General features: G+C 40.2%; 1 protein-coding gene and 1 long non-coding RNA gene across 2 annotated transcripts in view; both read left to right on the top strand.

Annotated features, from left to right (window-relative positions):
- Window positions 1-27,500, top strand: part of pdzd8 (PDZ domain containing 8) — a 137,064-nt gene that overhangs the window by 72,385 nt on the left and 37,179 nt on the right. The window lies entirely within an intron of this gene.
- Window positions 951-2,353, top strand: LOC118560054. Its single transcript, XR_004929043.1, has 3 exons — window positions 951-992; window positions 1,167-1,439; window positions 1,741-2,353. It is a non-coding gene; the product is annotated as an uncharacterized LOC118560054 (long non-coding RNA).

Here is a 27,500-nt window from a genome sequence, read left to right as displayed (position 1 = left end):
TTTATGTCTCTCAGTATAGCAGCTAATGTTGAAATGCTTACTGGTGCTGTCTTTTGGCCACTAAAAACCTTATCTGAAATAACATGAATTTTACATGAATGATAAACTTTGCCATCAACATATTTTGTTTGTGTAACATTTATCTAGTGTTGAGTAGTGTTGTAATCAGAAATTGCATTTCGGCCAGGCCTAATAAAAAATGGGTGGGCCAAATAATTATTGTTGAAACTAAGTTTATTTGTAAGTTGCACATTTGTAAGTTCACTAGAAGACACAAGCTGAGGGGAAGGAGAAAAGACCTTCTCTGTTCAAGTGAACATCCTTAAATTTATAGCGTAAAAAAATAATCAGGACCCATCACCTATTAGATTATTTAGAGCCACAAACACTGGGGAGTAACTTCTCGATCATTTAAATTGCGGCAGCCTATCAAAGTCATTATACTTCACTAACGGCTGCTGTCGCGTCATCGACCCAGACATCCAGGACGCATGAAACCACTTTCTGCTTCTGCTATTTTCTTTTATTAAACACAATATTACAGTTAAGAGTTAAAAAAGGGGGAAAATACGGTTGCCCGCATGCTTCAAGTGTTGCAGCACTTGAGGCATGTAGCGGTTGTTATGCTGCAACTTTACGCCTGATTATTCTATGGAGTTAGTTTCATGCCAAAACGTTGTACACCAAAAAATGTGTTGCACACAAAAATATATGTTTCACCCAAAAAAACTTGTTTTGCAAACTGTCCCCATACATTGCACTCAAAATATAATTTATAAGTTTTCCGCGAGTACAAAACGGCCTCTGCTCGAGTACGAAACAATTCCACACCCTCTGCGGTAAATTTGTGCCAAAAGTCACGTGATGCATTAAGAGTTGTTGTTGTTCAGACTTCCTGACAGCAGGGGGCGCACCCAAAAAAACTGAAACGCGCCGTTTTGGCTGAGGAAGAAAGACGTGATATCACAGCTAACAGCATAAGCACCCCACAGGTAAGTTTCAAAACTTTCCCGGTGAAAAAGTAATAGCTAACTATGCAGACAGATCATGTAAGATTTCAGTTAAAGGCACTGTTTAGTTTTAGTTTAGCATTTAAAAATGCTGTGTAACGGACTTTTGAAAAAAACTTATTTAAACCATGATTTGATCTTTAACACTCCTTTCAGAAATGAACATCTTTGGAGAGACGTGTGGTGTGCAGTAACTCACACAAACTACAATGTGCTGCACTCACGAGAGGACCACAGTTTACTTGACCTGTCAAACATGTTAAATAACTTCTGTTGTCACTATTTATTTCTCCCAGGACTACATTTAAATTTTGACACCATCAGCAGTGGCTGGGATAACCATTCACTCAGAACTGAGGGGAATCTAACACTCAGTAATGGGAAATGGGAAAAATCCAGCATTCTGTCATAGAACCAGAAATCACAGAGGTAAGAAGAATTTTTTTTGTGCTTGCTATTATAAAGTTTCTCACATTAATGCATATATTTCAAACCAGAAAGGAATTTATATGATCATTTATCTGATCACTCCAATACAACAAAACAAAACATTGAGTACATCAGAGAGGTGGCATTGAAACTGGTTTCTTTGGTCCTTCAAAATAATTAATGGATTTTGGAGTCTTTCTTTTTAATCCTTAGCTCCATGAATTAAATTATATTCAGTAAGTTGTAGCAACAGAATTATGGCCTCTTTTTTATTCTCTATATATCTCCATCTTTCTTGCAGGGACTCTGCCTGCCTCATATTGACTGGGACGACAGTGGACTCCTTGATGACCCACACTATGGGGTCACTATTCCTGAAACTGGCAATGTGTTGAGCCCCGAACAACTGGTAGCACTGAGGGCAGCCATGGATGCGTTGGGACATTCTGAATCATATGGCTCAGATATATATGTTGTTACTGTCCAGTATGACCAACACTTTACGAGTTTAATCTTATTGTGGTTACCATTGTTGCAAAAGGTTTTCAAGTAGTAAAATCCCGCCAGGAAAATGTAACTAAGTTAGTGTGTTTACTGAATAAAAATGTAGAATTGCTGGGATTGTGATAGTAAATGTGTATGGTACTGTATAAACCTTTTGAAAATGCTGAGGTTATTGGAAAAAAGGGGCACATGGGGCTGTTACTAAAACTGAGGATGCAAACATTGTGGGAAAATTAAACAGTCCTTTATTTTCCACATTGCATAATAAACATACCCTTTGATAAAGTCTTTATTTCCAATGTTTAGCAATATCAATCAAAGTCTATACACCTTTTACACATGGATTGCTTTTATTGTTGAAATTAAGACTGAAAGAACTCCATTAATTCTCCAGGTTTTTCCCCACTAAACAATCCATGTATTACCATAAAACGGGCTGTATAACAAAAAACAGCTGATGAAATGGATTAAGCCAAAAACAGGACTATGAAAAACAATTTCTGCATGTGAGACTGTCAGGAAATTTAGAACAATGTCAAACCTGGCCTTTTTTTAACATTTGTGTTCAGCCTAATCGGCTCCACTAAGAGCTATGAAGGACATGCTGCAACAGTTACTGATCAAAGTAGTTAATACTGGGAACTAAAACGGTTACATGTTAAGATTATTTTTAAACAAGCCCAAATCCTCTGTCATGTGTTTAAAGATTCCATCAAAACTTGAATTGTTTAAGTCTTGGTAGTCTTGTGATGGAAGTCGGCGTGTCTCAAAGCAGGTTGATGACCTGGTAGACCACCATGGCTACTTTCCATGGTGAGAGTTTATGTAGGAGGCTTCCATCCAACCCAGAACTTTGATGGCCTTCACCTTATCAGTGAATGCTGGAAAACAGATATGTGTCATGGTTATGTAAAAAATAATCTCTCAAGGAAAAAATAAATCCCTACTAAGATGAAAACAAACCTTTCAAGAAATTATCTGCCCATGTGGCCAATTCTAGCTGTGGTTTTTGCCATGGCCAAACCAAATATGTGTTGTGCACAACACATATTTGCAATTGGGCACACATGACCTTATTTTTACTTTGAAGAAATTAAGGAGTTAGAAAGGTAGTGAGATATAATCTAGATCTGGGCCCCGTTCTTCGTATGTTGCTTAAAACATCCGAGATCAAATGAGACATCCAAGATGATTTTATCCGGCTAATCATGATCCGGCTAATTGGGTTCTTTGAACACACCTGTTGTTTATGATTAGTATGGCTGGATTGAGTTATCTGAGATAACTGCGCGTTTCCCCTTTTGTTTAAAAGGGGAAATGTGGCGATAGTAGAAATTGGCTGTTCAGCATTGCCAAAGAACGCCCACAGTTTTTCTCCCAAGCAGAACAAGAGCTTTTAATGGAAGGTTATGCTGAATTTGAGTCATTAATTAAAACGACAGGGAACACCTCAAAATCTGTTAAAGCCAGGAGAGAGGGCTGGCAAAAAGTAGCAGACAAATTAATGCGTAAATACTGTCCATGGTAGATGTTTCTATCACTTTCTACAGTATGAATTTTTGCATTTTAATAATTTCATATTTACTTTGTTCTTTTATGTCAGAGCCTCCACAGGACCAACTACAACATGGGGACAAGTAAAAGTGAAGTACAAAAATATTCTACAAATTGGTAGCCTTTAGTTATTATACTTTATTTCGAAAAGCAACTTCTTCCTCTTTTTTAAAAGCCACTGTTAAATTATGTGGTTGTCTGTTTATAACAGCCACTAAGGAAAAAGCTGGAAAAAAACCCAGGTTCTTTTTACTTTTTGTTGCATGAGGCATGTTTCACCATTTCTATTTCTTTCACAAAATGACACAGGGTGCCATCTGTTCCCGATATGAACGGCTTCAACAAAAAAATTTTGTATTTTGACCTGGAAAAAAACACAAATTAAGAGGAGAAATTGAACTCCACAACTTGAAAAAGAGAAAAATTGCACTAGAGATCGAGTTGCTTTAAAAGGACCTTCAGAGTAAGTTCTAATAAACCCTTTGACAGTAGTATTGCTGACTTAACATAACTATCTTTAATTGCAGACAACAGATGACTAGCTGGCTTTTCTTTATAAATAATTGTTTAAATAAAACGACAGGAACTAAGCATTATTTGTTTTGTCTTTTATTAAGCATTAAAAAATGGTGTTCCACAATTCTGTCCCGTCCTCTGCCACTAGGTGGTCCAAGTGCACTGGCTGGACACACTTCCCTATCTCCTCCGCTTATAAAGCTGCGATCTAATCCTGTTTACATGAAATAAGCCTGGTCGCGAGCAGGTTTAAGTTTGCGCACATGTTGCTATGACAGCAAGTCCAGGATGAGTTTCGAAGAATCAAACGATCTAAGATCATGCCAAATCGTCAACAATCAAATCCAGCTAACTGAGTTAGCGACGTACGAAGAACGGGCCCCAGCTGCTATATGCTTTACTTGTAACATTCATATTTGTGTTAGAAAACGCAATTTTTAATTAATTTCCCTACCAATTTTCATATAATCAATATCCACTCGTAATTATTTTAAATTGCTTAAGAATCCGTTTTGCACATGAGCATACATGCATTGGTTTGACAGTTCTAGGATAAATTACCAAATCCAAACACCAATTTAGGTTTACACCAATAAGAACAATAGACAGTCATTTGAAAACAACATAAAAACCACAATTATAATCTGTTAACAATGCAGTTAACTGAGTATCCACTCAGGTACTATTTATTTGACATAGCACAGTAAAGGGTGAAGCTACCACAGGGGTTTCATTACAAAGCAAAAGTTGTTTTAGCCACAGACACCTTATACATAGACGCGTCATAGGGCGCAGGTTCGCACGTCAACGTCACCGCCATATTGTATGTGGCAGAAAAAAAGTTGAGTTCTGTTATTGTGAACGTGAATCAGAGAAGATGCCTCATTCCTGTGCTGCATGGAAATGTATTCTGGCTGATTTCATTACTTGTATCTGCCTTCTATAAACTAAGGCTGCACCATGTTGCAAAACTGGACACACTAAAGCTGCAGAGTGGCTATATGTATATATATATATATATATATATATATATATATATATATATATATATATATATATATATATATATATATATATATATAAAACACCCTTTCAATCATCTTCTGTTTAGTGCCCCATTGTGTGACAACATCCTGTGGGATATTGAAAATGTTTTTATTAAAAAAAAGATCTATCATTTTTATGTTACTCATTTAGGACCAAACTTCACCAGTGACGAGTAAAATATTACTCCGCTTGAGCTGACAAGTAGAAATTACACCAAAATGGCTCCAGCAAAACAAATTACTATATTAGAACAATACTATTTTTTATTAGTTAATGTATTTCAACTTCTTTAAAGAAATGCAACTAATTCTCCTTAATAATTTGTGTTGTATGTAGAATTGTTGCCAGACAACATTCTTAATCAGATTCTACAGGTCTACATGCTACAAAAACAAAATACACATGGGTCTGAATATTTTGAGTTACAAACGAATGAATAAATGACTTAAAAAAAAAAAAATCACTCAGCAGAATGAGATTGTGCTGAGAGAGATTAGCTTCATTCTGTGCCTTCCTCAGGTCTCTCTTTTTAATGAAGCTCAGGTTGAAAGTATTGACCAGACTTTTACAGAGTCCTATGGCACGTGCTGTCCGTTCTTTGTCACTGTCTAGACCAGGGGTCGGGAACGTATGGCTCGCGAGCCAGTTATGGCTCTTTTGATAATTTCATCTGGCTCGCAGATAAAACAAAATATCACCGCTATTGTTTTCATGTGGGTTTTTCGCGCATGCGCGCCGGACTGGAAGGCAGAAGGCGGGCGCAAACAAAGGAAACGACAAGTTCTCGACGTATTTTTCTTCTTTAGATAACGTATCACAAGATTGTTTTAAGAGTAAGTTGATGGTTGATATCGTGACATAAACACCAGAAACCCCCGCAACCCCATGAGGGATTAAGCGGGTCAGAAAATGTATGGATGTTCACGGACACAGACCGCTCATCAGCAGAGAGGAAGACCCGCCCGGTAGGTTAAAAAAATTGTTTACAAAGGATTATTTTGGTGTTTTTGTCTTATTAAAATGGGTGAAGGTTTCGGCAACGTTGCAGCGGAAACACAGAAGTACTAGCGCGCGTAAACCAGGGTGTAATGCAGCTGCCGGGAGAAGCAGAGCCGCAGACTGCAGCAGGCTGCTGCAGTCTGCGGCTCTGCTTCTCCCGGCCCCGTCTAGCGATCGCCAACTCCCCTCCGCCGCTATTTCAGTAAAACAATGACCAGTGCAGAATTAAGTTGTATTTACCGGAGATGAAGTGTAGACTGCAAATTCTGTCGGGGTATGATGGCTGCCCCAGTTGACTGGGATCGTGTGCCTGGGTCCTTCTTCATTGAAAATATCCATTTCTTTTGTCTTTCTTCGTCCTTCGGTAAACGAAAGAAACGTACATCCAACGAATTGTAATGCCTCTGTGTGCAACTGGGAGCACAACAAGTCGTAGGCACTGTTTACATTTCGAAAATAAACTAACTAAAAGCACGCTCTAATTCACCCGTTTTGTAATGATAGAATGCGAGAACAGTCCTGTGTTTGCCTACAAGCGGGACCCGGAAGTAGCGCGGACGTCGTGACGCATGATGTCACATGTGACGTCACGCGTGAACTACCCTATTGGCTCTCACTGAAATAAATTTCCAGATTTTTTGCTTTCATGGCTCTCTGAGTCAAAAAGGTTCCCGACCCCTGGTCTAGACCATGGGAAACAGCAAGGTGGAGGTTGTGGCCAAAGCAGTTAAGCCACTGCCAGCCAAGATTTCTTATTGCAGCGACAATGTTTGCACCGTTGTCTGTTGTAATGCAGACCAGTTTGTCCTCATCCAGTCCCCAGTCTGCTAAAGCAGATTTCAGGTTTTTTCCCAGGGTGTCAGCAGTGTGGTTATCTGGGACATATCTGGTCTCTAAACATTTAGAGTGCAGAGTCCAGTCAGCAGCTATATAGTGAATGGTCAAGCTCATATAAGGGGTCATATTTGAACTTGACCACCTATCCGACGTAGCAGAGTAAAATGAAATGTCTTGTATCTCCTTCAGTATGTCCTCTTTAATACTGCTGTACAGTTGTGGAATTGCCATTTGTGATATGTATGTTTTCCCGGGAAGTTCATACTGTTTATCAAATGTCTGCAACATTCTTTGAAATGCTGGCTTTTCAACAATATTAAATGGGAGCATCTCTTTAGCAATTAAATGAACTACGCTGTCTGTGAGCGCACACCACTTTGCGCCGTCCTTTTTGTATGCTGCCTGTCGATTAATTGCTTCAGTGATGGTGGACTGTCGCAAACTTAAAGACGCAGACGGGCCACCGCTTGTACTTTTTGTGCCCAGCTGGGGAAACTTTGCTGGGTGGTTGTGGTAGGTTGGTTGTATTGCTGCTCTTAGCTGCTACTGTTTTATGACAAATGCGACATACTGGCCTGCATAGGTTCAGCGGTTCGCCTCGGTCATTTGGTTTGAATCCAAAATAATCCCACACTGCGGCTGTCGCGTTTGGCTTTGAAACCAGTTCCATTTTGAGCTCCCCCCCCAACATGAGATGTGTTTTTTTTTACCTTGCTAACTCCTCTAACTCCTCACGGGGCTCTAAAGCTGCAGAAGTACAAAATGATGCACACTGACAACCTGATGCGATAGTCCACTCCTCCTCCCTTCCTAAAAAAATGAGAAAGGGGAGGGGTCAGTGAATAGCACCGGAGTTAAGCCTTTTCATCCAGCGTCATCAATAGAAAGAGAAAAACACAGGCAGAGACGATATAGCCGATAGATTAAATGACGTGGATAGTTTTTATTTATCGTGCGATTCATTGATTTATTGATTATCGCGACAGGCCTACTACTGATCCTCAAAAAAATTGAAAGATATCTTTAAAAATTATTACTCAAAACTACGTCTAAAGGACACATACCACAAGAATCACTTGACTCATTTCTTAATTCTATAAACTTCCCCATACACAGCTAAATCAGAACTGGATATACCAATAACTATAGATGAACTCTCAAATGCAATAGATAAATTAAAATCAGGAAAATCTCCTGGTCCAGATGGGATCCCTTTGGACCTCTATAAAACATTTAAAAACAAACTACTGCAACCCCTCTATAATATGCTATTGGAAAGTTATACCACTAAAGAATTGCCTCTTTCCTTGCGAAACGCGATCATGACGGTAATACCTAAACCAGGAAAATCTCCCACTAGATGCGAATCCTTCCGACCAATCTCACTTATAAATTCTGATGCTAAAATAATATGTAAAGCACTAGCAAATAGGCTCGAGAAATTTTTACCATCCCTTTCCGATCCTGATCAGAACGGATTTATAAAGAGGCGGCAAGCTCACCACGGTATCCGCCGTGTATTGAATATAATTCATGCAAAATGTTAACACTCAGATACAGGTTTGCTCTCGCTGGATGCAGAAAAAGCATTCGATAGATTGGAACATAATTATCTCTACAAAGTTCTCTCTCCTTTCGGCTTTGGTAGTTATTTCATAAACTGGGTTAAAATAATTTATAACAAACCTTCTGCCTCCGTGATAACTAATAACATTGTATCTAAATCATTTAATCTAGCTAGGGGCACTCGTCAAGGCTGTCCCCTTTCACCCCTCCTCTTTGTTCTGGGAATTGAGCCACTGTGTTTTCTTTCAGTTTTGTTTGATATTTTATACACTTGTGAGTTACTTGCCTGTATGTCTTTTTTGAAATATAAAAGACGATAAACAGATTTTTGAAAAAAAGCACAGAAGAAGCACACCTTCCAATAGTGAATCATTTTGTTCTTGAAATTCAGACATGCATGCTAATCGTACTCCCTTCAGATTTGCTTAGATAAATCATTCCTGCATTTGTGTACTTGAATGTAACTATGCCTGCAGAATTAGTGTTATATTACATATAGTTCAACATTAAAAAATCCACATCTCAACAATGTCACTTATATTATCCATAGACTCTGCTTCAAATCATGAAAAGCTAAAAATGTAATATTTGTAATGGCTAGAATATAAAAATAGGACATTGGAGTAAAAGATGAAACTAAATTTCAATGTCTTTAAGTACAATAACATTTACAACAAGATATTAATCCACCTTTTACATTTCTTCCAGGATCTCAGTACACATGCACACAGACTACAGCAGTAAGAGTCAAGGCTAAACAAAAAACATTGTAAAAAGTGGTGCTATTGTCAGCTTATGTTTCTTCTTGTTATGATGTAGTCGGCACCCACTGCTCAAAAATGGAGACATTCCACATTTTGTAAACAGTGTGCCGCTGTATGACTCTAATCCTTTTAATTTGTATAGTAACCAAGCTTTCTGGGATTGTCACTGGCACTGCATGAGGGGGATGGAGACTGGACTGGGAGCTGGTGGATCGCTGCATGCCTCAGTGGGACTCTGTTGTTTCCCAACACACGGGCAGCTTACTGTCTTCTGGCAATCCTCGCATTTAACCAGCATGTGTAAAATAGCAAAACAAGTTTCTTTCACACAGAAATGATGAAGCCGATCTTTACTCTTTTCTAGTCAAAAATAGCACAGTTTAAATTTATATGACTGATTTTACAGCAATAAATAACCCTAAACGTCATGATTTATTTCACATTTATTAAAGAATGATGATGGAGGGAAAAAGCCACCTCCAGAAACACTCAGTACTGTGTTCCAGGTTTCTAGCAGTGTTGCCAGGTCCACTTATTATCCACGACTTGTGGCTTGTTTATCTCTACTGTTTACAAGGTACAGTCAATATAGAGCTGGTTGCTTGTTTCTCTAGCAATAACTGGCAACACTGGAGTGGCTTCTCAACTCGCACGTAACCTTTTTTTTTTCTAAATTCTGCGGTTTGGGCACAGTGGGATAGAATATTCTTCTCATAAGCTTCCTCTACCATGTAAAAGTTAAAGTTTAAAAGTTTATTTTTTCATTTATTCTAAAGTGAAACAGCTCTCCTCAGACATGCACCACAGCCAATGTTCAACATGTGCCATGTGCGTGCGCAGCGCCTTTTGTCTGAAGACATGTGACACAGACTGAGCGACAGCCGTTTGTTAGTGTTTAGCAGCTAGCGTTAGCAGCCTCAAATTTCCTTATTTACATCGGTTTGCAAAACTAATATTTTTGTGTGCGGAATGAGTTTGTGAAGCTAACTTTTTGATCAGCTGTGCTCACCACTGTCTTGCTGTTTGAACAAAAACTAGACTAAAGTAGACTTTGATTGTAAGAATTTGTTGAATACAAACAGCTAAACAAGTTAAAAATGCTGTGATCACCATACATTTACCAATACATCAAATGACAGGGGATAAAGACGTAATTTCTCATGAGAGGTAGATTCTTTCGGTTATGGGAGGCATTTAATAGATTTATTATAAATCCACTCTGTCTTTGCGTTGGTGGATATGAGACAAAGATACCAGGATAAGTTTTTTTTTTTTAACTAGGAACAGATCACCTATTACCAGGTAATTTCTTCTTCGTCCTGCTGGGTATGCAGTACATCTAAATGAGTTTGTTAGAATGTTGGACTTATCAGTGCCAGTGCACAGGAGCTGGCAAGTTCGTCCTGTAACTGGCGGGTTGCCAGTTCGACCCCCGCTTTGATCATCTCAGTCGTTGTGTCCTTGGGCAACACACTTCACCTTTGGGAATGGTCAGAGGGCCTGGTGGCACCAATGTATAGCAGCCTCACCTCTGTCTGTCTGCCCTGTGAGCTCTGGCTGCAAATGTAGCCCACCACCTTCAGGGTGCGAATTTGTATGTGAATGACTGAATGTAGTCCAAAGCTCTTTGGGGTACTCTGGTCTGGATAAAGAGCTGTACAGGCCATTTAGTCAGTATTTTTGGCTTTTTTTAAAAAAAAAGCAGCCCACAATTGCTTGTTTACATTTCAGCACCATGTAGCTTGTACTTAAAACACACCATAGGGGTTCATTATGTTTGCCATTATTTTGTAATAACCTCAGTGAGCTGTATCAGATGATACATTCATCAGCTATTTACAGTGTCGTGTCAATTACATGACCCTTTGTAATCCTGTTTGAGAATGTCTGGCTGTATTGGGAGGAGGGGGGTAAAGCAGATTAAAGACATGAGAGCTTGGTCCTACAAGGTGTTTGTTTCTAATCACTGTTCCAGTGATCAATTCACCTCCAAGGAAACTCAATAGACCAGCCCCCATGTGCATGACCAGCAGAGCCACAGCCACATTAGAGATTTGTTGCCATCACTATCTGGGATGTTTTTCTCCTCACCCCATAGACGTGCTTTCTCATCAGAAAAGAAATTACCTTTTAGACGTTGACAAGGGTTAAAGTCAGTGCTAAATAATACTTGCTCTTATGACAAGTAACAATCAATGTTTTTCATGTAAGCAATGTTCTGGACACTGTTTGACAAAGTGTATATAAAACTATATTTTTAACCAAATAGTTTTATATTTAGACAAATAATCTGTTAATCTGAACTGAAATATTTTCATATATTTATTGACAGGAAATAATAAACCTAACTACACAGCAACAAAGACATGTCAATCCTGTACAAGAAGCATTTAGCTTTTTTTTTTGGTCTGGATAAATTGAGTTGCCAAATGTTGAACAAATATAAAGATATTTTTCAAAAAAAGGTAAAAAACAAAGCAACTGGACTTGTTGACGTTTCGCTTCCTCTCCAGGAAGCTTTCTCAATTCAAAAAGTCTGGAGTAATGTGGAGTAACAAGCTTTATACAATTGGCAAACAAAGACCTTGCCAATTGTATAAAGCTTGTTACTCCACATTACTCCAGACTTTTTCAACCGACATGACGTATGCTTGCCGGTTCAATTTGCATGTTATCTAAGCCTTTGGCCTTTGTTGGGCAATACTATAAAGTTTGGAACTCCACACTACTCCAGACATTTTCAATTATATTACTCTGTGTGTGACTTCCTCAGAGATGAAAGAATGGGGGTTGTTTACTTTGAAACCTCTTCTCCTGGGAACAGAACCCTCAGCCACTTTTCAATCGCCCCGGTTTGGCGCGCGCTACTTCGCTGTGCCTGCTTGTGAGCATTTCAGCAACGTTTTCTTTCAGGGCCAGCCTGAGTTTTTCTGGCTCTGCTCAGGAGCAGGGTCTAACCGAGCGGACTCGAGCAGAGTTTTGACGCAAACACACACTTTTGGCCAAGGGCGAGGAAAAATTAGATGGTTTGTTTCTCCGAGGAAGTTCAGAAAAACTGAAGAGCAACAACATTAATACTAAGGACCACCATGAATGGAATGGGTCTAATCAGACAGTCTCATCTCCCATATCCCTTCTGTTGCTCTCTCTCTCTCTCACTCAATCACTCACTCACTCACTCACTCACACACACACACACACACACACACACACACACACACACTCTCTGTGTGTACGTGTGTTTGGCAAGTGTCATTATTCCGAGTTGGAAAAATAGCACCAGAATCAATTAATATTACATAACAAATAAATACTAGTGTCAAAGGCAAGATTTCATGGTATAGAACGTTTTAAAGTTGTTCAGACTACCCAGAATTTACTGCCACATCCTAGATTGTCATTTTAAAAGAGAATTTCGAATATCAGGAGACATTCAAAATAATGCAGTTACTTGTATGTCAAACGCTTGACTACAAACCCTAATCTGACATGTTTTCGAGAGCCCCTTTGCCATTGCATGGACTTTCATCCATTGCCAGGGTTTTTGAAAGCCCTCAATTAAAATTTTACACGAGTAATTTCAATTTCCTGGATTAAAGGTCTGGTGGTAGGACTTTGAGATTACCCTGGGATTCTTAAGGGGTTGGGTTTGAAGAGAGCTGTTGAAAGAGCAATGGCAAAAAGAGTTGCAAAGCAATTAAAATTTGATATATTAGTTTCTATGACTCAACATATATTTTTCAATGTTTTTGGGTAAGTTGGATGTCCGTTCCTGTTGCACATACAGCCAGTTTATCTCAGCAGCTGTCAGCTGACCGGGTGGTCAAGGCTCATATACCCGGAGAGAACTCCCGGCACATAGTTTACAAACTCTTGCTGGCTTTTAACACAGTGAATTTTAAACAGATATAATTCAGTCAGATGAAATTGAACAGTTCGGTAGTGCAGTAGTTGGACTACACCACCCTGTTTCTAACATAAGGCCAAAATAAACTTCCGTCCGTCCGTCCGTCGTCTTCTGCTTATCCGGGGTCGGGTCGCGGGGTAGCAGCTTCAGTAGGGAGGCCCAGACGTCTCTCTCCCCGGCCACTTGGGCCAGCTCCTCAGGAGGAATCCCAAGGCGTTCCCAGGCCAGCCGGAAGACATAGTCCCTCCAGTGTGTCCTGGGTCTTCCCTTGGGCCTCCTCCCGGTGGGACGTGCCTGGAATACCTCACCAGGGAGGCATCCAGGAGCCACCTCAACTGGCTGCTCTCGATGTGGAAGAGCAGTGGCTATACTCTGAGTCCTCCCCGGATGACTGAGCTCCTCACCCTATCTCTAAGGGAGAGCCCAGACACACTACGGAGAAAACTCATTTCAGCCGCTTGTATCCAGGATCTCGTTCTTTCGGTCACGACCCAAAGCTCGTGACCATAGATGAGGGTAGGAATAAACATTTACATTTAATTAATTTACTAGGTTTATTGCTGCTAGAGCATACTCCGGCCACAGTCTGCCCAAAGGCTTCCACATTCTTGGCCATACTGTGCACATACAGAGAGCTGCGCTGACGCCATGTTAACTCTCTCCATGGATGTTTTACCCTTCATAGTTGAGCGTACTAAATCCTACAATTCCCACACTCTCTGCCAGTGTGACGAAACAGCGGAACAAATTGTAAAATGTGTGATTAGCTAGCTGAGCTAGAGCTGTTTCTTTCCCAGCAGGCTGTCCCTCTATGTTCCCACCAGTCAGTGAGAAAAGAGAGGGACTGTGATGCCCGTGTCCTTACAAGCACCTGCTTGGAGCAGCTCAGTGTATCAAGCTCAGTGTCATGTATATACAACAGTTCGATGTAAAGAGTTCTTGCAACCAAGAAGTATATAGTGTGACACCATGTACGTGGTCATAAAAATTGAGCTTTGCACGCATCTGTATGTGCGGAGTCCACACAGAGTCCGCCTTGAGTACACGTTGACCTCCACGGAGTGAACTACGCTCGAGTATGTGGGGGCCTTTACATGAATACACTTCTAGTTTCGATATTACAGTCAGGCAGTCTTGTAGACAGCTCAGGGGTCCGATCAGGTTGTGATGTAGACAGTTATCTTTTCATCTTAGAACAGTGTCAACAGTTAATGGTTGAGTCATAACCTGTACAATGATTTGCTTGATGTAGACATTTATTCTTAGTATCTGAGAAAAGTATAAACAATTAATGGTTGGATCATGACATGTACAAATATTTGTATGATTTAAACAGATGTTATGTTTGTTGGGAGAGGGTAAGATTATACAGTCTGACTGCAGCGGGGAGGAACGATCGATGGAAGCGCTCCTTAGAGTATTTGGGGTGCAGCAGTCTATCACTAAAGGAGTTCTCCAGCTCTGCAACCGCTCCATGCATGGGGTGGGAAACATTGTCCATCACTGATGTGATTTTCCTTACAGTCCTTTTGTCTCCCACCACCTGCACTGGGTTCAAAGGGCATCCCAAGACAGAGCTGGCTCTATTAGCTTTTCCAGCCGTTTCCTCTCATGCCTACAATTAAACCACTGCTCCAAAAAACACTCCATAGAAGATGGCTGATGCAACCACAGAGGTAAAGGTCTTCAGGAGTGCCCCCTGCTCTGACCCTTCTGTAAAAAGCATCAGTATTATGGGTCCAGTCCAGTTTATGGTTCAGGACAACACCCATGTACTTATACGAGTCCATTCTCTCCACATCAGTTCCCTGGATGTTCACCTTTGTCAGTGAGGTGGGTCTCCACCTCCAAAGGTCCACCACCAGCTCCTTTGTTTTCCCTGCATTGAGATGAGATGGTTCTGCTGGCACCAGTTCGCAAAGCTTTGGATCCACTGTCTGTACTGTCTCATCTTCATCTGTGATGAGACCGACTATGGCATAGTCATCTGAGAACTTCTGCAGGTGGCAGCCTGGTGAGCAGATCAGTGGCTGAGATGCCAAAGCCCACAGGGAGTGGTTGAAACCTTGTGTCTAAAGGTTAAAAAAATCAGTAGGATTAAAATGTGAGTTAATCATATCCTCGTTAGAATTTTCATTAGTAAAATAGGAGTATATTGCAATTAAGCATATTTTCCTGATGTTTAGGCCTAATCCCTGCCTAGGCTGCAGAATAAATTCATTTTAACAAGATCTCGCCAATCTTTGTGATACATGGAAATGGGATTGATTTCCGGCATTATAAAATTACTCTGGAGGATTTTTCCTTCAGAGTACATCATTTTCAAGGGTCCGACGACCGACATGACGTAGGCTTGCCTGTTTTTTGTCTGCCATATCAGTGTTATGTAGAGTGACGGAAACCACCAAATATACTTCTGCTTTATACAAAAATTGTATTTTACAAGATTTAAAATGCAGCAGCTGAGCCAAATGAAATCAGTGTTTTTTTATTTTATTTTCTGTGAAACTTAAGAAGATTTTTGTTGGATTATGGAAACTCTGAGGTCCTGCAGAAAAATATGCTGCTTTTGACATCAAACCTTGCAGCCTTGTTTATTCCTTGGATAAAACCAGGTGACAAAATGTGCAGATGTTATGTGAATGATAAGTAAATGTTGCATGGTTGAGCCACTTGCTGGGAGTTCAGTGAGGTGTGACGCAAGCTTGACAGATAAGCAACGCTGTTCAAACAAGAGAAAACCAAAATGCCAAATTGATAATGTATTAAATTGCAGATGGTGTCTTACTCTTTTCCAGAGGAGTGCTAGTAGTTGAAAATACTTGTCATTTAATCAACAAAGATTATGCAGCACAGTCCTGACAGATGATTATTCTTCAGCTGTGGGACAATGACCGTGCTGTGAAAGGGGAATGTGTGGGCAATCAAACTGCTGTTCCTGTCAATTCAAGTGCAAATTAGGCAGAACACCTTTTTGTTTTTCTGTCTCCATGGCAAAGCTTTTGTTCTTCAAGCTTTTGAAACCTGCTTCATATGATTAAAAAGGCAACTTAAAAATTCAGATTGAGCTATAAAAACAATCACAACTATAACACTACGCTTAATCCTTTAGTTTGAAGGCATGACATTCAGTGCTGTGTTGAACATTTGTTTAGAAAAAGCAGAACATTGCATTCATCCTATAATCTCTTTTATGTAGACTGTGTGATCATTGGTATGTTTATCAAAATAACTATTTAAGTATTTGTAAATCCTTGAAAGACTCCTTCAAAGTAAGATTTCTTACTGATCTTATGGTAAATATGGCCGATTTATATTTCATTGTTCCATATTATTTCCATAAAATGCTGCTAACCTTAATGGTTGACTCTTAGATACTTATCTTCCACATGATTTGCTGCCATTTTCAAGCAGATCTACAGATCATATGTAATCAGCTGCTGCTTGTGATCTATTTGTATAAGAATAGAGAGAGGAATAGAAAAGTTCCACTAAAGAACAAGCCTGTAGTGTGTACAGATGCATCACCGGATTCTCGGTCACCTTTGTGCCCATAATGGAATCGCAAAGAAGAGTGCAAGTACTTTCTGCTCAAGTGCAAATAGAAGGCATCTTTCATTTCCACAAATCACCAGTATCAGCATTGGCACATGCCTGCATACATTCCAGTTATGATAAAGCAAACAAACTTCCTGTGATAAGACTATTTAGCAGCAACTCCTGATTTCATAAATAAAACAGATAATAGTGACCATTCTTTGTATATAGGCTGCCCAAGCATAAAACGGGAAAGTAATTTATGTTTACATTTCCAGAATCACTCTAATGCACTAGTAAACTTTGTTTCCATAGAGGGACATGTTAGGATCATCAAGCAACAACAACTTAAATATTGAGCTGAATACTGGGTAGGGCTTCTGACTCGTGTGTCCAAATTGTTTCATTAGAGACTTTAATTGCCCCATTAGAGGAACTAGAACTTGATGATGGGCCTCCATTGAAATGTGAATAAATACAGGACATAAATGTGTGAGCACAAACACGACACTAATGGACACCATAGAAAGAACCTCATCTGGACATGGAGATGACACATAATGGATAAACATACAGAATTATCTGGAACTAACGCAGTTTAATATGCAGAAAACAACCTGGCTGATTTTGGAAGTGACCCAGAAATGACAAATACGTGCATTTTCAGAAACTGTTGGAATTTTTGACCTGTTCTAGGCCTCCCTTGGTTCTTTAATCTGATAATGTGGTGTTTGCATTGTAGAGTTCTGTAGTAAAAAGAAGGCTCTTCAAACCGTAACTATATATATATATATATATATATATATATATATATATATATATATATATATATATATATATATATAATCTAATAATTCTTCCTATTAGATTCAATCATTCAATTAAATTAATCTTTATTTGAAAGGGACAATGCAAACAAACATAGTGACAAAACAAAGTTTATAACTAATGCTAATTTTCAACTCCTGTTCCTGGTTGGGCTTTATATAAAAATAGAATTCACATTCTACACTACTTCAATTTAAAAAATAAAAGCATGATCAAATTGTAAAACATGCCTATCATACACAATTCTTACGTACTTACAGTAAGTAAAAATTAGTACAGTTTTGGTCTATGAGTTTGGTTGCAGTAGGGACAGCTTGTGCCCATGCTGTCATGCAGTATGATATATGAAAAAACACCATAGCATGCATGTACAGCATGGCTGCCTGGTTTGGTATGTAGCTTCTGGTTAATTTGAAACAGCTGAGATTACTTTGTATTGTTTTTTAAATTTTCTTTATATGCTTGTCAAATTTAAGTCGAGGATCTAAACCTAATCCAAGATAATTAAATTCTGTAACTGGAAGAGTTATAGATTTTTTTATTTTTATGGAGAAGCACATAGAGACTGTTTTTGGAAGATTTAGCACTAACTGAGTTTAGATGAGCCACTGTTGGATGTCAGACATACTGGTGGACAGGACAGCTGCAGCGTGCTCAGGTGACTTAGCAGGCGCATAAAGAACTGCATCATCCACATAGAGCTGACAACTGGCACCTGAGCAGTGCAGAGGTAGGTCATTTATAAAGAGACTAAACAAAGGGCCAAGTATAGAGCCTTGCGGAATGCCTATTTTTAAGTTTGAGAGTGCAGATATATCTTGATCAACTTTAACATGCTGCACTCTAGACTGAAGATGAGGCAGTGTTGTGGTTTACATCTCATCTGTGAAATTAAAATGTAGTATTTTAAATAAAAGCAAACTATGGTTAACTGTATGGAATGCCTTATAAAGGTCAATAAATACAGCTCCCACCACATTGCCCTTGTCCAGGGATTTTTTTATATTTTCAGTTAAATGGCAGTTTGCTATTTCGGTTGAATAGCCTGGTCTAAACCCAAACTGGAGGAGCTTTCTGGCTAGGTGGTCAATCAGTTGTACCGCTACAGCTTTTTGTGGCTTTTGTTTTCCACAGCTCAAGTACAACTTTATTTTTTTAAATTTTGTAAATCGGAGATCAGTATTAAGTTCAGATTTTAGTGACACTTTCAAAGCTAAATCGTACTTTTTCATGAGTTTTCATATTACATTATTTATCCAGGGCATGGTGGTTTGTTTTTGTTTAGAGTTTTTTTGCTTTGTTAATTTTCAGACTTGTGTTCATGGAATTACAGCACTCCTCTACTTCATCTAGTGTTATACTTTGGTTCCAGTTTGTTTTTTTAGGCCCGAGCAGCCAAGTGCTGCGAAGGTCTATTGTATCTGTAGTGTTATTTATTATTATTAATCTGCCACCCCAAAGAGACAAACTCACCAAACTTGGCGGATGCATGGTGACTATTTAAGAATTTTGTATTTTAAGGTCGTCACAAAAATCTAAAGAAAAATGCCTCAATGGCGCCACCTAGAAATTTTCAAAGGACCCTTTGCTATTCACTTACTTCGTCGTAGAGACACAAAATTTGGTACTGTTGTAGAGCTTAACAAGACGCTCATAATTTACATAATTTAACGTCATAGATTGAAGGTCTGATTTTGACCCCATTTTTGACGTTAATAGCATTGGTATTTGATCGAACTCCTCCTTTTAGTGATCGGCTTAAAACTCGGTCAATCTGATCATAAGGCATGACCAATTAAAAGTTATCAAAACGGTGAGTTTTTGAGCATGTTGAAGGGAGGTTAGCAGGGGTCAAAGTCCACCTACTGGCCATGAAACACAAAACTTATATAGTTCATACACACTCACAGAGAAACCAAACTTTCAGTAGTTGATCAGCATCAGGTCTCCTACAATATCCATTGGTCAAATGATGACATCACATAGGCCACGCCCCCTGACAACAGGAAGTGTCATGTTTTGCTGTAAAGGGTCGCTATGTTACCCCTCTGAGCTAATCAACATGAAACTGTGTCCAGAGATAGAAAACATGTTGGTGTGTTGTCGATTCGATAGAGCAGGGGGGCGTGGCGGCGTGGCGAAGTCACCTCAAACGCCACTGTCATACGTTTGGCTCTGAATACCACAGTTTTGGGCCGAGCTGCTTAAAACTCACTTGGATGCATCCTTATCCACCCCCCGACAGGAATCCATAACAAACTTTGGTGGGCGTGACCTAATTCCTCAACGGCGCCACCTAGCAATTTTCAAAAGACCCTTTTCTATTCACTTACTTCATCGTAGAGACATGAAATTTGGTACAGTTGCAGAGCTCACCACGACGCTCAGAATTTACAGTTAATGTCATAGTGCAAATATCACAGGAAGTTGGCCATTTTAGATTGAAGGTCTGATTTTGATCCCATTTTTGACGTTTACAGCATTGGTATTTGATCGAACTCCTCCGAGGGATTTTGAGTGAACAGCTTGAAACTCGGTCAGTGTGATCACAAGGCATGGCGAAGTCACCTCAAACGCCTCTGCCATGCGTTTGGCTCTGAATTCCACAGTTTTGGGCCGAGCTGTTTAAAACTCACTTGGATGCAACCTTATCCATCCCCCGACAGAAATCCATAACAAACTTTGGTGGGCGTGACCTAATTTCTCTATAGCGCCACCTAGAATATTTTAAAGGATTAGCCCCAAGCCATGCTTTAAGCAATTCAATTCAATTTTATTTATATAGAGCCAATTCATAAAACATGTCATCTTAAGGCACTTTACAAAGTCAAAATCAATCAGATCATACAGATTGGGTCAGATTATACAGATTGGTCAAAAAAAAGTCAAATATAAGGGAACCAGTTGATTGCATCAAAGTCTTGACAAGCAGCATTCCCTCCTGAAGAAGCGTAGAGCCACAGGGAGAGTTGTCTGCATTGTCCATGGCTTTACACCAATCCCTTATACTGAGCAAGCATGAACCGACAACAGGAAGAAAAACTCCCCATTAACGGGATGGAAAGCCTCCAGCAGATCCGGGCTCAGTATGAACCTCATCTGCCTCGACAGACTGGGGGTTACAGAAGACAGAGCAGAGACACAACAAGACAGACAAAAAAGCACAGAAGCACACATTGATCCAGTAATCTGTTCTACATTAGATGGTAGTAGCGGGTGATCTGGCTTCCCTGGATGATGTCACAGTTTAACAGAACGCCAGACCAGGTGTACCTACTATGAAGAAAAAGAGAAGGAACAAAAAAAGTTAAAAGCCTAAATGACAACAAGCAATGCAAAATTGAAGAACAATAGACCCTGATGTCCTCCATTAGCCTATGCCTATAGCAGCATAACTATAGAGGTAGCTTAGGGTAACATGAGCCACTCTAACTATAAGCTTTGTCAAAAAGGAAGGTCCCAAGAGCCAGCTTCTAGTGGAGGAGTTCAAGTATCTTGGGGTCTTCTTCAGGAATGAGGGGAAGATGGAGCGGGAGATCGACAGGCAGATTGGTGCGGCGTCTGCTGTGAAGCGGGTGCTGTACTGGTCCATTGTGGTGAAGAGAGAGCTGAGCCAAAAGGCGAAGCTCTCGATTTACCGGTCGAGATGAGGGTACGTTCGTACCCTCATAAGGGAACCAGTTGATTGCATCAAAGTCTTGACAAGCATAGATGAGGGTACGTTCGTACCCTCATCTATGGTCATGAGCTTTGGGTCGTGACCGAAAGAACGAGATCCCGGATACAAGCAGCCGAAAGGAGTTTTCTCCATAGTATGTCTGAGCTCTCCCTTAGAGATGGGGTGAGGAGCTCAGTCATCCGGGGAGGACTCAGAGTAGAGCCGCTGCTCCTTCACGTCGAGAGGAGCCAGTTGAGGTGGCTCGAGCATCTGGTCAGGATGCCTCCTGGACGCCTCCCTGGTGAGGTGTTCTGGGCACGTCCCACCGGGAGGAGGCCCAGGGGAAGACCCAGGACACGCTGGAGAGACTATGTTTCTCGGCTGACCTGGGAACGCCTTGGAATTCCCACAGAGGAGCTGGCCCGAGTGGCTGGGAAGAGGGACGTCTGGGCCTCTCTACTAAAGCTGCTACCCCACGACCCGACCCAGGATAAGTGGAAGACAATGAATAGATGGATGGAAAAAGGAAAGTTTTAAGATTAGTCTTAAAAGTAGACAGGGTGTCTGCCTCACGGACCAAAACTGGGAGTTGGTTCCACAGGAGAGGAGCCTGATAGCTAAAGGATCTAACTCCCATTCTAGTTTTAGAGACTTTAGAATACACCAGAAGACCTGCAGTCTGAGAGTGAAGTGCTCTGTTAGGAATTACTAAAGTTGGTACACAACATACACATGTGCAGACCTCTCAACTTTTATCAAAAGTTAAGAGTGAGATTATGCTAATTTGGGGGCGGGGCTTGTTTGGGGGCGGGGCTAACCGGACCCTGGAAGAGCCGGTGGAGTCAACTCCATCTCATTTTTATCCCACCAGACAATGAAGTAGACATGTATTACGTTTGTTAAAAAGAGAAAGAGACATATTAATACTTTATTGTTCAGTTAATGGATTAAAACATAAAAAATACACAATTGTTCAAATAATACTGAATAAAATTAAGTAGTTTTAAGTTATTGACCGAATTATTACACTGTTACACATTCATCTATGGGTCCTTTATCATTGTAAATCTATAACTTGATTGGTGAATCAGGCTGAGTTTCATCAAGCCTTTATGGTCAACATTTTCCTCTCAGCAGCAACACTGAAGCACACAGAGGTTCCCGCTGCGTCTTTACGCACGATCTAGCTGCTGATGTCTCCCTCCTTTCAGCTCAATGCACTTCTAGACTGTTACAGTTTATAACATTCTCATCACCTTTCACAGCGACAGGTTTCTCAGTCAGTCGCTGCGCTGACCAGACAAATCTCTATTGCTCTCGTCAGTGCGGCGGTGCGGTGGGCGGATTTTCCCCCGTTGTTGCGCTGCGTGTCACGGATAAACAGTGGGGAAAATGCATAACTAAATACTGTAAAGGGCTCCTATAAAGGCAACAGGGGTACTGACAGATCTGAGAAGAAGCCCCTGATGTTACAAGTTCTTTAAAATGACCCTTAAAAGTGCGCACCTGAATTAAAGCGCAAGGCAGCACGCCCACCGAAGCGCCACTGATTCTATGTTGTTAAAAAAAAAATAGCATGAAACACAGCTACTAACTCTCCTATTGACTTTAACTGGCACACGTTGCTACCGATGTGAGGACATTAAACGTAGTGATTCACGTTTTGAATGGTGAACGGTGATAAAAGCACCTGGTCCGAGGGAAAGGAGGGGGGGGGGGAGCAAGCGCTGAGGCACAGAAATACGGTGCATGTAGTTAAAAAATGCAGAATTAATAAAAACGAAACATATAAACAGACTAAGTGGCGTTTTAAACTGCATCTGGTTAGCAGAACTGTTTTATGATCCAGCATGCAGCCATGACTGGTTCTGAATGAACCGGTCATCTGGCAGCAGCTCTCCCCCCGCCCCCTCCCCTCCTGTGTACGCAGTACAGGACCTTACCGGCTCACTTTCACCATTGTTAAGACTAAAGTTATTCATAACTCTGATCACTCTTCCTGCTGCTCTGTTAACACGAACTGCAGCAGGAATTACTGATGGCCACAAGCTGTGAATGAAGCCGAAACAGCTCAGCAGAAGGCGGAGTTTTGTCGTCCGCAGCCCAGACGGGCTTTGTGATTTTTATGCGTGAGAAATGCCATATGTTGCGTGTGAGCGTGTGAAGTTAGTGAAATGCGTGTGTCACACGGTCAATGCGTGAGAGTTGAGAGCCCTGCACATGTGGAATATTGCTAAACTAACACTTTAGCAATATTCAAATTGCTAAAGTGTTACTTTACATTACTACTTTTGGGCGAAGAAACGAAACCCTTAAACACATGAAATAACAATTAACTTTAAATAAGTAAAAAGGTTTTGTTAACTTTTTACCTGAAGCTGGATTAACAGCTAGTATGATACCTTTGCTTAAATTGGTATACTAATGTTTAAACCAGGGGTGTCAAATGTACGGCCCAAGGGCCGGATCAGGCCCGCCGAATACTTTAGTCCGGCCCGGTGGCCAAATGCATTATCATTATTCAACGGCTGTATCTCCTTGCTGCATCGACCGATCTGCACCAAATTTTTTGTCAGTCGTGGGGGAGCGCTGCCCAACACGTTCCTGTGTATCGCCTGGTGGATGGGCGGGGAAAATGCGTGATAGCTTCTGCGGTGGCTGGCAGGCGGCGGTGCACGAACTCCAGCGGTGGCCAATTGGCCGGAGCTGCGCTTGGCTGCGAGGGCCTATCGACGCCGTTTGCGGTTTTAATTAATTTTTTTTGGGGGGGGGGGGATTTTTTGCGGCTCTAGTGGCTCGCTTTTTTGTGAAAGTAGGCTGACAGGAAGGGGGGTGGAAGAGGGGGAGAGACATGCGGCAAAGGACTGCGGGCCGGATTCAAACCCGGGTCGACCGCGTTGAGGACTAAGGCCTCAATATATGGGTCGCGCTACCTGCTGCGCCACAAGCGCGCCCATAGGGCCAGTTTATGTTTTTAAGTTTCCTTTCAAATTCCATAATTCTACTTTTAGGAATAACAAATTATGGTTTATCAAAAACAGGTTTACCAAAGTACTGCAGGCTCTTCTTTGTCAGTTTCCTAACAGTCAAAGTCGTGTTGTGGTCTGAGAGTCCAGTAATCAAGTTGTAAGTCCCTGTCTTAGTCTGCTATGCTATCCTGGTGGGTCCTTCAATAATTTGTCAATAGTTAAATTTTGTGATAAGTGCTTTAAGTTTGTTTACAGTTTTTGCCAGACCAGCTAATATTGTAGTCTTCATTATAGAATATAATGCAATATTAAAATTCATAGTATATGATAGTTACATTTAGGGCTAGACATTCTAGAGGTGTGTTCAATTCAATTAAGTGACATTTAAATTTGTTTTTGATGAATATTAATACTCCTCCCCCCTTGCCTGTATTTCTGTCCTTTCTGATACCCAGCAATGGCAATCACATTAGTTGAAATATTACTATGAAGCCACAATTCTGACAGATTGGAAGAGTAGGTAATTCTTTTGTTTTTGTGCAGTGCAACTTTCTGAGCCATCTGAGTGTGTTTTTAGTGTGTTGTTAGTTTCGCCAAGCTCAGAGTAGTCTCTATATGGGGTAACCTGATACATGATGGAGCTTGATTATTAAGGGCTTTATATGTGAGAAGAAGAATTTTAAATCATATTCTTGATTTAACACAAAGCCAATGAAAGGAAGCTAAAATAGGAGAAATATGATCCTCCTTGTTGATTTTCATCAGAAGTCTTGCTGCAGTGTTTTGAATCACATAAAGTCTTTGAACTGCATTTTGTGGATTTCCTCATTTTCCCCTTCTTGACTATCCTGAGAGGTGGTTTAGTGTGTCTGCAATTTGAAGTTTAATTGTGGTGTACTGGTGCTTTTTCTCAGGGCTGAGCAGCAGTGACTAACCTTGTTAACATTGACTAAGACAACAAGGAGCTCCTGGTTTGTTGTCTCTGGGGAGAAAAAAACAAATAAAGCACATAGCAGCATGAACAGGCCAGATGTAAATGGAACAATTCACCATCTGTTTTGGCGAAGCAGTCTCTCTTTATATCTGCTCAGCCAGACAACAAATCAAAGGTTAATATGTTCAAATTGGAGCAATCATGATCTCTCCTTTTCTTGCAGGACAGAAAACTAGACTTGTCTGCCTTTGATCCCTGAAATAACTTCTAATAAAATACCCCTCACTGTTTTATTTTACACACTGATGTATTTATGAGCTTCATACAACCTGCCCCAGAATGTAAAGTAATGTTCTGCTGGGTATGGCACCAACATTGCTTCTAGGCACAAAGGTACTAATATTTTAAAATTGAAAAAGAACTAAAGATTAGCTTTAAACCTCATCATGTCCCATATTTTGTTACTAAATTCCACTTTAATAAGTTTCATAAGAAAAATATTAAGGTGCAGTTCCACCAACTCTACTCTGTTTAGCTTGCCCAGCTCAGCTCTTCTATACTCGGTTTATCTTCACACGCTTTGCGATTCATCCGGTGTAGGTACCAGATCGGTTTGGGTGGTCAGATCGGCTCGGGGGGCCTGCGCTTCATGATTACGTCATTATATGGCAACTCCACTCAAACAAACTACATTACGCCCGCGGTCTCCATTTGTTACAAATAAATTTTATTTTGTTAATTTACGGTTATTTTCCAGTAACTTAATCGAGGCATGAAAACTTTTAACATCATTTTGGAATGCTTGTGTGGTAGTCTGACAATTTCATTGGTAATTTTGCAGGATCAAAGTTACATCTTAGGAGAAATTTCCTTCCTCCAATTTAAAAAAATAAAAGCTCTTTTCATTTTTAATAAAAGTCTGCAGCCTTTTTAACTTTATCACGGCATTCATCACTTTAAAATCAATAATGTTTATTCCTCCTTTTTTTTTACTGATATTACTATGTCGTTGTTTCTGATCACATGTATTTTATTATTCCAGATGAAATTGTGACAATATTCTTCCAAAAATATAGCTGTCAAATATTTGTTGATTTTGTTTTTTGTAAAATGGCTTGAATATGTTCTGTCATTTTCAGTGTGGTCCTTGTTAATCATTATACCAAAATATTTTACCTCATTTTTTTATCAATTAAAGTGGGTTGATTATTTTGAATTGCTAAGATTTCATATTTTTCTATGTTCATCTTTAAGCCTGAAGCTTTTGAGAAAAAAGAAACCGCTAAATTAACTAAATAAAATTGATTTGTTACAAATACAGGCCGCGGGCAATGTAGTTTGTTTGAGTGGTGTTGCCATAATGTGACGTCATCGGGAGGCCCAAGGCCCATGGAGAATTTTGTGACTTCATCGGGAGGTGCAGGGACCATGGAGAATTTCTTCGTAAAATTGTCCGTTTACAAACCGCAATCCCGCTCTTGAATAAAACCTACACCCCGCTACAATTACTTTAGTAAGTTGTCCAGACCAATCACAATGTTTTGCGTAATTGCGCAAAAGTTAAACCAATCATGTATAGTGACGTTATCAGAAGGCGCAGGTCCCCGAGCCAATCTGACCACCCGCGCCGATCTGGTACCTACACCGGCCTACAAATGTCTGGAAAAGGTAAAGGCTTCCTGGGGGTAGCTTTAGCCCCCGTTCCCCCCTACCCACGCCTGTTTGTGACATTGACACATTGAAGAAATCTGCAAAAAAGGGTAAACAATAATAAAAAAATACATCGTTATGAATAAAACTTACTTTTCTCAGCTTCAGCAGAGACAAATATGATCTCGATTTCTCGCTGGCTACCCTGCTGCCCAGCGGAGGGAGCTTTTAAGTATATACATATGTGTATATATATTTGTGTGTGTGTGTATGTATATATGTATATATATATATATATATATATATATATATATATATATATATATATATATATATATATATATATATATATATATATATATTAGTGCTGTCAGTTCAACGCGTTATTAACGGCGTTAACGCAAACCCATTTTAACGCCGACAATTTTTTTTGTCGCCGTTAACGCGCGTCGCGTCAAAACACACACACCGTTCCCTAATGTTTTTCCCCCGCGCTCTCCGTACTGTGTTTCTTTTACCCTCTGCGATTTCCGTAGTTTCAAGAGTGCTAGAACACTGTAGCAATACACACCCGCCCCGAAGGGTTTCTTTTACCCTCGGACACATGCGACTTTGGGCTTCTTTTTTCTAAAAGGCTTCTAAATTTCATGAGAATTTCATGAGTCACGGGTTGCGGGTTTTTTTGGGCACGTTTCTGAAAGTGAAATCGCTTATTTGGGCTCTAAAATAAGTGACGAAACAGCGGTTATTATGAGACCTGCCTGCACTGCCCACACTTTGTATCCAGCTGA

The sequence above is a fragment of the Fundulus heteroclitus genome, unplaced genomic scaffold (genome assembly GCF_011125445.2).
Source record: "Fundulus heteroclitus isolate FHET01 unplaced genomic scaffold, MU-UCD_Fhet_4.1 scaffold_37, whole genome shotgun sequence".
In the NCBI taxonomy this organism is placed as follows: Eukaryota; Metazoa; Chordata; class Actinopteri; order Cyprinodontiformes; family Fundulidae; genus Fundulus; species Fundulus heteroclitus.
The sequence above is the reverse complement of the archived record's forward strand: the minus strand, read 5'-3'. Positions and strand labels throughout refer to the sequence as shown.